The sequence below is a fragment of the Callorhinus ursinus genome, unplaced genomic scaffold (assembly GCF_003265705.2).
Source record: "Callorhinus ursinus isolate GAN/ISIS: 27379988/994484 unplaced genomic scaffold, GSC_fseal_2.0 scaffold16, whole genome shotgun sequence".
NCBI lineage: Eukaryota > Metazoa > Chordata > Mammalia > Carnivora > Otariidae > Callorhinus > Callorhinus ursinus.
In genome coordinates, this window is record NW_027397078.1 from 19,241,525 (window position 1) to 19,255,108 (window position 13,584).

The following is a 13,584-nucleotide window of genomic DNA, read 5'->3' on the forward strand; positions in this document are numbered from 1 at the left end:
TAAGGTGCCCCACAAATAAATCTTTACTTTTACCCTCAAAACTACTCTCCCTAGCCTCCCATATGTCACTGATTGCCACACCATTCACCTAACTGCTCAAGAAAATAGCTTGAATTTCTTTCAGACATTGCAGGCTCACCCCAACAAAACTAGCGTGAGGTGAATGAGGGGGTATCAAAAACTCAATAATTAAGATAAATAATATTTTAATATAATGTTTAAAAAATTGATACAAAAAATCTATGAGAACAATAAAGGTTTACAATTCTTTACCACTCAGCTTTATATTTATCCTATCAATGGTCACTAATTGATATTTTCTTAATTTTTATTCTGTATATAGGTATATATTTTGTCTTCCATACAGTGGAAGTGCCATGAGAATGGGAGTTTTATCTGCTTTGTTCACCACTTTATCCCATAAATATGTCTGCCTTTTATCAGGGTCTCCTACTGGCTGATGTCAAGGTTAAATTTTTCCAAGAGAGGATCTGTCATTTCAGGTTCTGGTGTTGGTTATTCCACTTCTTTCCTCTCTTTTCCCCCTCCAGACAGAGGGCTGGCTGTAGCTTCCTGCTGTTGGTGACCCCCGGAATGCCTCATGTTATGCCATTTCAGCTCTTCTGCCATATTTATAAGCTACTTTGCATATTAAATTTCCCCCTTTTTAAAAATGTTTTATTTATTTATTTATGAGAGTCAGAGAGAGAGAGAGAGAGGCAGAGGCAGAGGCAGAGGGAGAAGCAGGCTCCCTGCCTAGCAAGGAGTCCAATGCGGGGCTCGATCCCAGGATCCCGGGATCATGACCTGAGCCGAAGGCAGACGCTTAACCATCTGAGCCACCCAGGCGCCCCTAAATTTCCCCTATTGAAATACTTGGAATGAATTTGATTTAACCGACTAGATCCTCGTCAATACAGTAGTTTAGGAAACAATTAGCTGAGTGTTTTATCTACATTATACGTAAATTCTTCAAAGTCTCCCATGAGGTAAAATAAAGAAGTATACAAATTATATAGTTATGTATTTGCAAGTAGTATAAATAACACTGTATAAACATGGCACATTTAATAAATTGAGGCACTTCTGAATTTTCCTATCTATGATGAAAGTCTTTTATTGATATTATAAAACCAAAAAAAAAAAAAGAGAACAGAATTAAATAGTGAGTTAGTTTAATTTAAAGGAAGAATTACAGGGGTCCTGGGTGGCTCAGTTGGTTAAGCATCTGACTCTTGGTTTTAGCTCAGGTCATGATCTCAGGGCTGTGAGACTGAGTACCAGGTTGGGTTCCACGCTCAGTGGGCAGTCTGCTTGATGATTCTCTCCCTCTGTCTCTCCCCCCCCCACTCCCATGTGCTCTCTTTCTCCCTCTCAGATAAACAAATAAATCTTAAAAAAAAAATGAAGTCAACATGGATGGGACTGGAGGAGATTATGCTAAGTGAAATAAGCAGAGAAAGTCAATTATCATATGGCTTCACTCATTTGTGGAACATAAGGAAGAGCATGGAGGACATTAGGAGAAGGAAGGGAAAAATGGGGGGGGGAATCGGAGGGAGAGACGAACCATGAGAGACTATGGACTCTGAGAAACAAACTGAGGGTTCTAGAGGGGAGGGGGGTGGGGGGATGGGTTAGCCCGGTGATGGGTATTAAGGAGGGCACATACTGCATGGAGCACTGGGTGTTACATGCAAACAATGAATCGTGGATCACTACATCAAAAACTAATGATGTACTGCATGGTGATTAACATAACATAAAATAAAATAAAAAAATGAAGTCAGAATTAGACATTTTTGGGGAGAGACTTTTTTATTCTATAGGACATGCGTATTTCACAGGTGGTTTCTTTTCAATCCATTTTACGTAATTTTAGTATCAATTCCAATGAAAAGTAATTTTTAGATTTTTTCTGACTAGAAAGAAGAGCCATTAATCTGAATAACCTACAATTCACCAGAAGAGCAAATGATTTTAAATGCCAGCAATCTGATCACTTTCCTTGGTAAAAAGAGGCCACTTGTAGGGAAAAAAAGTCTAATAATTTGAATTTCTTTATAAATATAAACATGCTTATAATGTGACAATTACATCAAAAATTTTGTCAACAAAGAATGTAGGAATAAGCTCCTTTACACTTTGACTGCCAGAATATAATGCCACAGAGTAATGTTAGAGATATGATTTAAAAGTATCAAAAACAAAACACAAGTGGATCTAATTTTTACCCAAATATGATAAAGAATGCAAAGGGGAGGATGAGGAGGCGGCACGGCTGGGCAGTTGCATGGGCAGAACTCACTAACAGGCTGTGTGATTATGGCCAAGTAACTAGTCTTCCTTGAACTTCAGTTACCTGATCATAAAATTATAAGGAGTGTGAGAAGCAAAGAGCATCCTAATGTAAACAGACTTTGTAATGGGCAAACAGCTACTTAACACGGATCACTGCTGTTACTATGATGTGCAGTCATGGCTTAACCCCTTAGAGGACTGTCAATCTGACTACAACCCTTGAATCTTCTCATGCCCAATGCTGTTTCACATACTCGTTATTCATAATATTTCACCACTGGCTAAATATCGAATTTAGATCAAGGTCACCACTTTCTAAAAGCTTAATCTCCTTTCCAGCAGCACCTCATAAAGAGAAAAATCACACAGCCCTTTATATTTAATCTCCTTATCCTACTGTGAATATAGTCCTCCTCCATTTCTGTTCTCCAGATCCAACTTTTCATTTTTATAAAAAAGTTCAATATAAATAGAACACCCTTTCTGGGAGTGAAGTCCCATACATTTAAAATTCAGTTAAACTTGTCTCATATCATTGCCAGAAAGAGCTGCAGTTGCCATGAGGCATAAAGTGGAAGGCATCCCTAGATGCAGCAGCAGGGATAAAAATAAATAAATAAAACAGCATGAATGAGGGCTTGCCCATTATTAGCTTTGCTCTATTCTTGGTTTCTGATGGAAGAATCACCAATGGGACTCTAGAACTAGATGGTTAAATATTTGCAGATGTCAACAGCTATGTGCATCGAACAGACATTTTGAAATTCGGTATTTTCAGAAGTATGGGTCATATGAAAAACGCTTATCCTGAGCCAGAGGCTCGGTGGGATAAATTACACAGGAGACTTTCCAACAGTCAGCTGTCAAACCTACTTTGCTGTCAATACTATAAGGTTATTTCTCATGTTCTTCTCATATGAAACAACTGTTACAAAGAAATGAAAATGGCTTTATTGTATATATGAATTCTAGTTATAATACCTGCTTCTTCCTTAAAAGTCCATTATGATAATAGCAGACAAAGAAAACTCCTATGGAATGGAGGAGTTCAATCCCATTATATTCAGTCTTATCAGGATGCAGGGCCTTCCCAAATTATTCTTCATACACACATGAACAACATCATAACGATTAACTGGACATCTTTTACTTGAGTGCTTTCTTGAAGCTACAATTTATGCAACAGCACTGTAATCATTCCCACTCTCAAAACCCTTCTGTTCACTAGTCTATTAAATACAACTGTAACTGACTACTGTGGTGGCTAATTTGAAAAAGCTATTACATTGCTTCTGGCTCCTGGTTTCCTTTTCTAATATGGATTTATTTGGAATCCAAATTGAACAAAGTATTGCTGCCTAATTTGACTTTGTAGTTACTGATGTCTTTATTTACCATTTATTATGTCTACAGTGTATAAAGCACATAACATGAATAAGTCATTAATTTGAATTGTGGCTTTGGGTATGGTAGTTTCTCATTTGTCAAATAAAAGTCTACATGAAGGCTTACATCCTTTCCTGAAATTCCAAAATAACATTATTGATAATATCATTATGCATGTTATATTTACCTGATCCATTTAGTGCATTGAGAGATTTTACAGAAAGGTAGTTTTCGTGTGCAAATTCATGTACTCTATGTCTACCCGTAACTTACCTCTTCCCCTTCACTAATACAAATCTTTGAGTGGTGTTGTAAACTATTCTCATTTTCTCAACACAGGCTCATTCCTTTCTCTACGATGGTTTGAGTTTTCTCTCCATTATATCTCAGAAAATGTCGTTACTAGTGTTACCAATAATCTCTTGGCTTTCAATCATTATCTGGCTTGAGCACAATATGACATTGAATACTATTTATGTTCAGTCATCTTGAGATTTTATTAGAAGGCCTTTTCCTGGTTTTCCTTTTGTGCCTCTATTCACTCAGTCCCTTTCAGTTAAATGCCAGAATTTCCCTAGATTTTTGTCCTTGCTATTCATTTCCTCTTGAGTGCTCTTATGTTGCAAAATGATACTCAGAATGAAATACTGCTACCCCCACTGATGGATAACAGTTGTTATTCATCTAGAGTATGAAGTAACAGCAGAAATGTTGCACTTTAAAAAAAATTGATAAGTAAGCACTTTTTTAATGAGTATATGCTAATAGTGGAAAATTCCTACCTATGAGCCCCAGCCACCCTGAAGCCAAATCTGGGGGCAAATCCTATTACCAGGTTCTTTGTAATCCACAGGAATTGGTCCAATTAACACCCTCAACAACGTTTAAGAGTTGTCTGTTTCCCCACACCATTAGCTAACAAGATAAGCTATAAAGTATTTTCATCTTTGGCAATGTAATACTTAAAAATAGGACTTTTATTTTAGTCTTAACTTGTAATTCTATTATTTGTGAGGTTGAATGTCTTTTCATATACTTAAGTGGTATTTGTATTCCTTCTTCTGTGAACTGTCATTTTAACCCGTTTTTTTTCCTTCCAAGGTTAATGATCTTATTTTTATTAATTTGTAGACAGCTTTTGAAGCCAAATTCTGAGAAACAATTTGAGACCAGGTAGATGAGACCATCAGTTACTGAGGTATCAAAAGAAAGGGGCATTGAAAGAGCACAGGACCAGAGGTGGTCAACCCTTCTTAGGAAGAGAGTGAGATACCTTTGAGAGGAAATGTTTCCTTTGAAGACTTAATGGTGTGGAGGGGGGAGCTGACTAAAAATAAAGGGCTCTAGTGAACCAAGACTGGGTCAAAGAATCAGAAGAAGCCAGACTTGTGAAAAAATGTACCATTTGTTAAAAACTACCACCACCAACAAGAACAATAAAAATAATAAGATCCACATGTCAGAATGATGGCAAAAGAAGGTGGTCTTGAAATATGAAATCAAGTAAACCATGGGATCTCCCTACCCTACCCACCTTAAGGTGTCTTCTATTGCTGGTTCAGGGGTAGAAGCCAAAAAAATGAGAATGAGTTCAGCAAATAACAGTTTTAAAACACATGTGCACACATGCACATCCACACTCACACAAAGCAGGGGAAAATTTTACCTTGACACCCCAACAGGAATTTTATATGTAAACAAGTGATTGCACAACCGGAAGAAAACTAGGAATCATAAAAAAAAAAAAAACTCCAAATAGAAAAGGACAAATCACAGGAAGATGTGAAACAGGAGCTAATCAAATTCAGGAGAGACAGGAAATGAATGAGGACTAAATGATAAGGCGCTTGTGATAGGCACAATTTTTAAAATGGCCAGTGAAAGATGACCCACTCTAATTCTCAGCACATTTGAATATAATGACATCACTCCTTTAATTATGATATGTTACATGGCACCATAACTTAAAATAGGGAAGATGATCCTATATTCTCCAGATGGGCCCTTAAAAGCATAGAGCTTTTTCCATCTGGTAGCAGAAGAGGAAGTCTGAGACACCTGAAGCATGAAAGGGATTTAATAAACTATCACTAGTGTAAAGATGGAGGAAGACACTTGACAAAGAAACAATACGAGCAACTTTTAGGAGCAAAGAGTGGTCCCTGGCTGATGATCAGGAATAAAATTGAAACTTTAGTCCTATAATCACAAAAATCTAAATTTAACCAACTACTTGAAGTGGATTCTTCCCCAGATCCTCCAGTTAAAAGCCTGGCCAGGCAACCTTGACTTCTGACTTGTGATACCCTAAGCTGAGCCTGCCTTGTGTTTTAACCAACAAAACTGTGAGAAAACAAAGATGAGTGTTGGTTTTGTCCTGTAAGTTTGTAGTAATTTGTGATGGCAGCAATATAAAAGTAAGAGTTCCCAAGAGAGAACAGGTATAACCACATTTAACATAGGCTTATAAAGGATAGAACAGAAAAGAAACAAAAAGTAATACAAAAAGTTTAGAGAGAACATGACAGAAAAGACACAAAAAGATTATCCAACATACTTTTAACTGAAATACCTGAAGGAAAAATAGCAAATCAAAGGAATAGAAGAAATGTTTTAAGATTCTACTGAAGAAGACATTGCTGAAATAAAAGCTCTGGATTTATGTATTAAAAGAACTCATCACATGCTAGGAAAAAAGAGAAAGGATGGTCAATTCCAAGAAATACTTTACCAAAACCATTATACTTTAAAAGTAACAAAAGAGGGGCGCCTGGGTGGCTCAGTCATTAAGCGTCTGCCTTCGGCTCAGGTCATGATTCTAGGGTCCTGGGATCAAGCCCCACATCGGGCTCCCTGCTCAGCAGGAAAGCTGCTTCTCCCTCTCCCACTCCCCCTGCTGGTGTTCCCTCTCTCGCTGTGTCTCTCTTTGTCAAATAAATAAATAAAATCTTAAAAATAAAAATAAAAGTAACAAAAGACCCCAGATTGTCAAAGCAATCTTGAAAAAGAAAAGTAAAGCTGGAGGTATCACAATTCCAGACTTCAAATTATATTACAAAGCTGTAGTAATCAAAACAGTATGGTATTGACACAAAAACAGACACAAAGACCAATAGAACAGATTAGAAAACACAGAAAATTCAGAAATGAACCCACAACTATATGGTCAATTAATCTTTAACAAAGCAGGAAAGAATAGGAAATAGGAAAAAGATGGTCTCTTCAACAAACGGTGTTGGACAAACTGGAAAGCAACATGCAAAAGAATGAAACTGGACCACTTTCTTACACCATACACAAAAATAAATCCAAAATGGATTAAAGACCTAAATGTGAGACCTGAAACCATCAAAATCCTAGAAGAGAACACAAGCAGTAACTATTTTGACACTGGCTATAGCAAATTCTTTCTAGTATGTCTCCTCAGGCAGAGGAAACAAAAGCAAAAATAAACTATTGGGACTACATTCAAATAACAAGCTTCTACACAGTGACTGAAACAATCAACACAACTAAAAGGCAACCCACTGAATGAGAGAAGATATTTGCAAATGACATATTTGATAAAGGGTTAGTATCCAAAATACATAAAGAACTTACATAAGTTGATACCCCCAAAAACCAAATAATCTAATTTAAAAATGGACAGAAGAAGTGAACATACATTTCTCCAAAGAAGATATCCAGATGGCCAAAAGACACATGAAAAGATGTTCAACATCACTTATCATCAGGGAAGTGCAAATCAAAACTACAGTGAGATATCACCTTACACCTATCCGAATGGCTAGAATCAACAACATAAGAAACAACAGGTGTTGGCAAGGACGTGGAGAAAAAGGAACCCTCTTGTACTGTGGGTGGGAATGCAAGTGGATGCAGCCACTGTGAAAAACAGTTACAGAGGTTCCCCAAAAAGTTAAAAATAGAACTACCTTAAGATCCAGTAATTGCACTACAGGGTTTTTACCCCCCAAAAATACAAAACCACTAATTCAAAAGGATACATGCACCCCTATGTTTTTAGCAGCATTATTTACCATATTCAAGCTATGGAAGTAGCCGGGGTGTCCACCAAATGATGCATGTTTAAAGAAGATGTGAGATAATGGAATATTATTCAGCCATAAAAAAGAATGAAATCTTGCCATTTATGACAACATGGAAGGAGCTAGAGAGTATAATGCTAAGTGAAATAAGTCAGAGAAAGACAAATACCATATGATTTCACTTATATGGAGAAATCACGAAACAAAACAAATGAGCAAGGGAAAAAAAGAAAGAGCGAGATAAGCCAAGACACAGATTCTTAATAATAGAGGACAATTTGACGCTTGTCAGAGGGGAGAGGAGTGGGGGGATGGGTTAAAAAGGTGATGGGGATTAAGGAGGGCCCTTGTCATGATGAGCACCGGGTGATGTATAGAATTGCTGAATCACTATATTGTACACCTGAATACTTATTTTTTATTAAGTATAAAGTAATATAACACTCTATGTTAACTATACCAAAAATAAAAAAAATAAAATAAAATGGAAACTAATATCATCTGAACTTCCAGAGAAAAAGGCCAAGTCACTTACAAAAAAGAAAACACAAAGCACAATAGTAGAGCAACATTTTCAAGAATCTAAAGGAAAGGACAAGGTATGAGCCAAGATTTTATTACCAGCAAAGTTTTAAACATTAGAAAAAGAATCTCAGGAAATATTGTACACATAAATGCTTCCTAAAAATAGAGGATGAAAATTTTACAACATAAGGATGGAGAAGGATTTAGAGAAATTTTGGTAGTGAGCATACCTAATTGATGATCTAGTACTAAAATAAAGAAAGTATTAAGTATTACAGTTGTAAGAATAACATGTAAATATTATTTGCTCTGATGAAGTAGAAATAACATAACTAAAAATGCAAAGAGAAGAGAGAAAGGAACATAGAATAACCTTATTAATGTATAGATGGGAATTAAAATATTGTAAGCTGACATCACAGAAAAATCTAAGAAAAGAAGACTCAGATGATTACATAATGGTATCAGTATAATGACAACTAGTGGAAACAACAAAAATGACCGCAAAATATAAAATGGTATGGCAGAGCTGTAGGATTTTCTTATATTAAGGATATTGGTTTATTTTGAATTCTATTGCAAATATCTTCTGTCAGTTTGTCATTTACCATTTAATTTTATTTTGATTGACATGAAGAGAGTTTTTTATTTCTCTCTAATAATTATATCAATCATTTTATACCCTCTGGATTTGGGGACTTTTAGAAAGAATTTTTCTACTCTGTCATTATATATATTTTAAAAATTTTCAATATTTTCTTCTATAGTTATAGTTTAATCACTGATTCTTGTACTTTTACAGAAATGTTAAGACAGAAAAGGTTTTTTTTTTCAGTTTCCTTTTTTACAAACAACACTGAGTGAAAACTTTATCTTTCCTCCACTGACATGTGACGCCACACTTACTGTATGTCAAACTCCTGTATATTTTGGGATATCCAACTCTTCAACTTACTTCTCTTGAAATTTATACACCAACACACTGTTTAGTATGATATAATACCTGGTTAGGCAAATCTCTTGCCATTACTTATTTTTTATTAAGTATTTTATTTTAATTCCAGTATAATTAACATCAAGTGTTATATCATTTCCCAGTGTACAATTCTATACATTACTCAGGGCTCATCATAAGTGTACTCTTTAATCCCCATCACCTGTTTCACTCACCCCCTGACCCATCTCCAAAAAACTTCTTCACCATTCTTGTGTACTTATTTTTCCATGACTGGTTCTAAAGGGGCATCTTCATGAACCGTCAATTTTGCTTCAAAATAAGTAATTTAATGTTTTACATTTGTGAAAAAAACCCCACAGAATTTGCATGTAAGATGATGTCCACCTGGGCACCTACCACCAAATTCCCTGTCAATGTTTCCAGATGCTCCTGTTTTTAGGGTTAGTTTCTTAAAAAGGGGGAAAGAGGTCAGGCTTTGCAGTCAGAGATTTGGGTTTGTTCCCTGCCTAAACTGCTTATCATTTTATAACCTTGAGCCTATCACTTTAGTTGGTTGCATGTCAGTTTCTTCATTTGAAAATAAAGAGGGTAAAAATGCCTACTTTGTAGAGTTTCTGAAGCATTGGATAAATTTTATTTTGAGTAGCTTTGCCTGACTCATGGTGGGAACTCTCTGGAAAATAATTTCAAATAGATAACATCCTCATCCATAGCTCCAATCTTGATTTCTCTCCTAACTTCAGAATTGCCAGGACTTGAATCCTTTTGTTTGATAACTTTCTATTCATCCTTTAAGAAAGCTCAACCATCACCTCCTCTGGGAATTGTTTTTTTTCACTTCTCCATGTTTAGTACTTCTTTTCCTTTATCACTCTGCCCACAAGTTTATAAATTGTGGTGTATTCTATTTATCTGATTATTTGTTTGCCTCACCAAGGAAACTGTTAACTCCTACATGGCAAGTCACTTGTCACTTATACTAATGTCTCAATTCTAGCATATTACTTCCCTCATAATTAATTCTCAAAAGTAGCTGTTGCTTGAACATACATATTCTATGGGGAAAAAGGAGAGCACATAGGACATATTATATTTGTAATTTTTCTTTGCTCTTTGCTTTATGAGAACAAAGTGGGGGAAAGGATGACACTGAATCACTTTCTAGAAATTTTTTTTTAAGATTTTGTTTATTTATTTGACAGAGAAAGATACACAGCGAGAGAGAGAACACAAGCAGGGGGAGTGGGAGAGGGAGAAGCAGGCTTCCCACGGAGCGGGGAGCCTGATGCGGGGCTCGATCCCAGGACCCTGGGGTCATGACCTGAGCCGAAGGCAGATGCCCAACGACTGAGCCACCCAGGCTCCACCTAGAAATGGTTTTTGTTATTGTCCTGTTAAACTGCACTGACTGAACACAGACGCCTGGCCCTACTTGGCAATAGAAAGCGCACGCACCACAACAGGAAGTGCGGGCACCATGACAGGAAGTATAGGCACCACAACAGGAAGTGCAGACACCACGCAAGCGCACAGAAGGCTGTGTAATTTGACCCCTCCTCGCTGACTTCCGGCCTAACCGAGGGCAACAACGGAAGGCGAGGCGAGGCGAGGCCCGGCGCAGTGGCTGCCCCCTATAGAGATACAGGTATTTTCAGAGACTTGCAAGATTTTGTGTATTGCTTTCTTGCTGGTGGGTTTCTTGGTATAATTTTTGAAGTTAAGCTGGTGGCTCCACTCTGGAGTTGCGGCGCTCGTAAGACTCTATACTGACGTGAAGGGCGGGGTTTTTACCCCGCTCCACTAGGCATTTGCATTTTGTCTTCTTTTGGGGCCCCCTTTGTCTCACGATGCAACAGGCTTTAGAACAAGCTGTGGACCGTGCGGACTATGTCATCGCAAGTGCCCAGCAGAGGCCTCCTAAAAGGAAACACTCGTCAAGTGGGGAAGCCTCTCTCTATGAAAAACTTTACGACATGTATGTGGAAGAATGTGGGAAAGAGCCTGAGGCTCCGGAGGAACTAAGAAGCAACACGAACTTGCTAGAGAAGCTCGTTAGGAGAGAGTCATTGCCGTGTTTAGTGATCAACCTACACCCAGGAGAGGAGGGATATTCCCTGATGCTCGAGGGGAAACAGGGAGCATATTCGGAGACCATTCGGCTGCCTTACGAAGAAGGGGAATTGCTGGAATACCTGGATGCTGAAGAATTACCTCCTGTTCTGCTGGACCTCCTGGAAAAATCTCAGGTTAACATTTTCCACTGTGGGTGTGTCATAGCACAGGTGCGGGACTACAGGCAGTGCAGTGGTGGGGAACCTCCCGGCTACCAGAGCAGGCATATTCTCCTGCGCCCAACCATGCAGACGTTAGCCTGCGACGTGCAGTCCATAACCAGTGATGGCCAGGAATGGACCCAGGAGGACAAGCTGTTGCTTGAGAGCCAACTGATCTTGGCTACTGCGGAACCCCTGTGCCTCGATCCTTCCATATCAGTAGCCTGCACCGCAAACAGGCTGCTCTATAACAAGCAAAAGATGAACACTCAGGGGATGAAAAGGAACTTCAAGAGGTATTCTGCACCCTCTCTGAGTCGGCAGCAGGAGCTGTCTCATTGTCCACCTCCTCCTGAGCTAAATGTATTGACTTCTTGCAAAAAAAGCAAAGAAAGTATAACAAGTGAGAATTCTGACTTCATAATTTCTAAAGCAGAAAATTATGTAGATAAGAGGAAACAGAGACCCTGTGACTTGGCTGTGCCTTCTGAAGTGGATGTGCAGAAATATGCTAAATGGGAGAAGTTTGTCAAATATGATGACTCACAACCAACAGTCTGGCCAGTCCATGAGGTAAAAGATGATTCTGTATTTGGATATGAAGGTGATGATGAGTCTCAGACAACAAAGCTGACCCTCATGCAGTCACTTAATGATCCACTTATCTCTGGAAAAAGAAGGCAACGTAAAAAAGTCAGATATGAGAGACAGATGTCTCCTCCTCTGCACCCTTCCCCAGATGACCATTCAGATAGTGTCATGCCTGGGTCAAAGACTGATGCTGGGGTAGTAGTCACTGAGTCAGAAGTGGTGGTCCCGCAGAAGACCAAATATCCAGTCACCATGTCACAAAGTTCCAGCAACTCAGCAAGCCTCAGCCAGCTTCCTCCAGGGAAAGAAACTGAACAGCCTAAAACTGTGTCTGTTCAGTCTTCAGTCCAGGGGAAGGGAGTCAGACAACCATCTCCAACCCTCAGACTTCCGTCGAGCTCAGAAAAGACTTCATCAGGAAACAGTTTTACTCTGTGGCAAGGAAACAGCTTTCTTAAATCTCCATCTCCTGTTCTTGCTTCTAACCCACCAAGTCTTTCTCAGAAATCCACTGTGGATGTGAATCCAGTGAGCACATTTCCTGCAGCCACTGTGTCCACTACCAGATCATCACAAAGAATCCTGGCCACCCAGGTCATGAACAACTCCCAGAAATCCTCTGTGGAAGTGATTCGAGTTGGCACGCCACTTCCTCCAGCCACTGTGTCCACCATCAGCTCAACCCAAAGAACCCTGGCCACCCAGGTCATGGCCAACTCCCAGAAATCCTCTGTGGAAGTAATTCAAATTAGCACACTTCCTGTAGCCACCCTGTCAACTACCAGCACATCACAAAGAGCCCTGGCCACCCCAGTTGTGGCCAACTCCCAGAAACCCTCTGTGGAAGTGAATCGAGTTAGCACACTTCCTGCAGCCACTGTGTCCACCACCAGCTCATCACAAAGAATCCTGACCACCCCGGTCATGAACAACTCCCAGAAATCCTCTGTGGAAGTCATACGAGTTAGCATGCTTCCTCCAGCCACTGGGTCCACCACCAGCTCAACCAAAAGAACCCTGGCCACCCAGGTCATGGCCAACTCCAAGAAATCCTCTGCAGAACTGATTCAAATTAGCACGCTTCCTGCAGCTACCCTATCAACTACCAGCTCATCACAAAGAGCCCTGGCCACCCCAGTCATAGCCAACTCCCAGAAATCCTCTATGGAAGTGATTCAAGTTAGCATGCTTCCTCCAGCCACCCTGTCAACTACCAGCTCATCACAAAGAACCCTGGCCACCCTGGTCACGGCCAACTCCCAGAAATCCTCTGGAGAAGTGATTCGAGTTAGCACTCTTCCTCCAGCCACCCTGTTAACTACCAGCTCATCACAAAGAACCCTGCCCACCCAGGTCACAACCAACTCCCAGGAACCCTCTGTGGAAGTGATTCGAGTTAGCATGCTTCCTCCAATCACTGTGTCTACTACCAGCTCATTTCAAAGAACCCTAGCCACCCAGGTCACAGCCAACTCCCAGAAGCCCTCTGTGGAAGTGAATC

General features: G+C 39.3%; 1 protein-coding gene and 1 pseudogene across 1 annotated transcript in view; one reads left to right on the forward strand and one right to left on the reverse strand.

Annotated features, from left to right (window-relative positions):
* The window catches only part of IL1RAPL1 (interleukin 1 receptor accessory protein like 1), a 1,391,691-nt gene that overhangs the window by 596,738 nt on the left and 781,369 nt on the right, over positions 1-13,584 (reverse strand). The window lies entirely within an intron of this gene.
* LOC112812898 (transcription factor SPT20 homolog pseudogene) overlaps positions 11,067-13,584 on the forward strand; it is a 3,861-nt pseudogene continuing 1,343 nt past the window's right edge.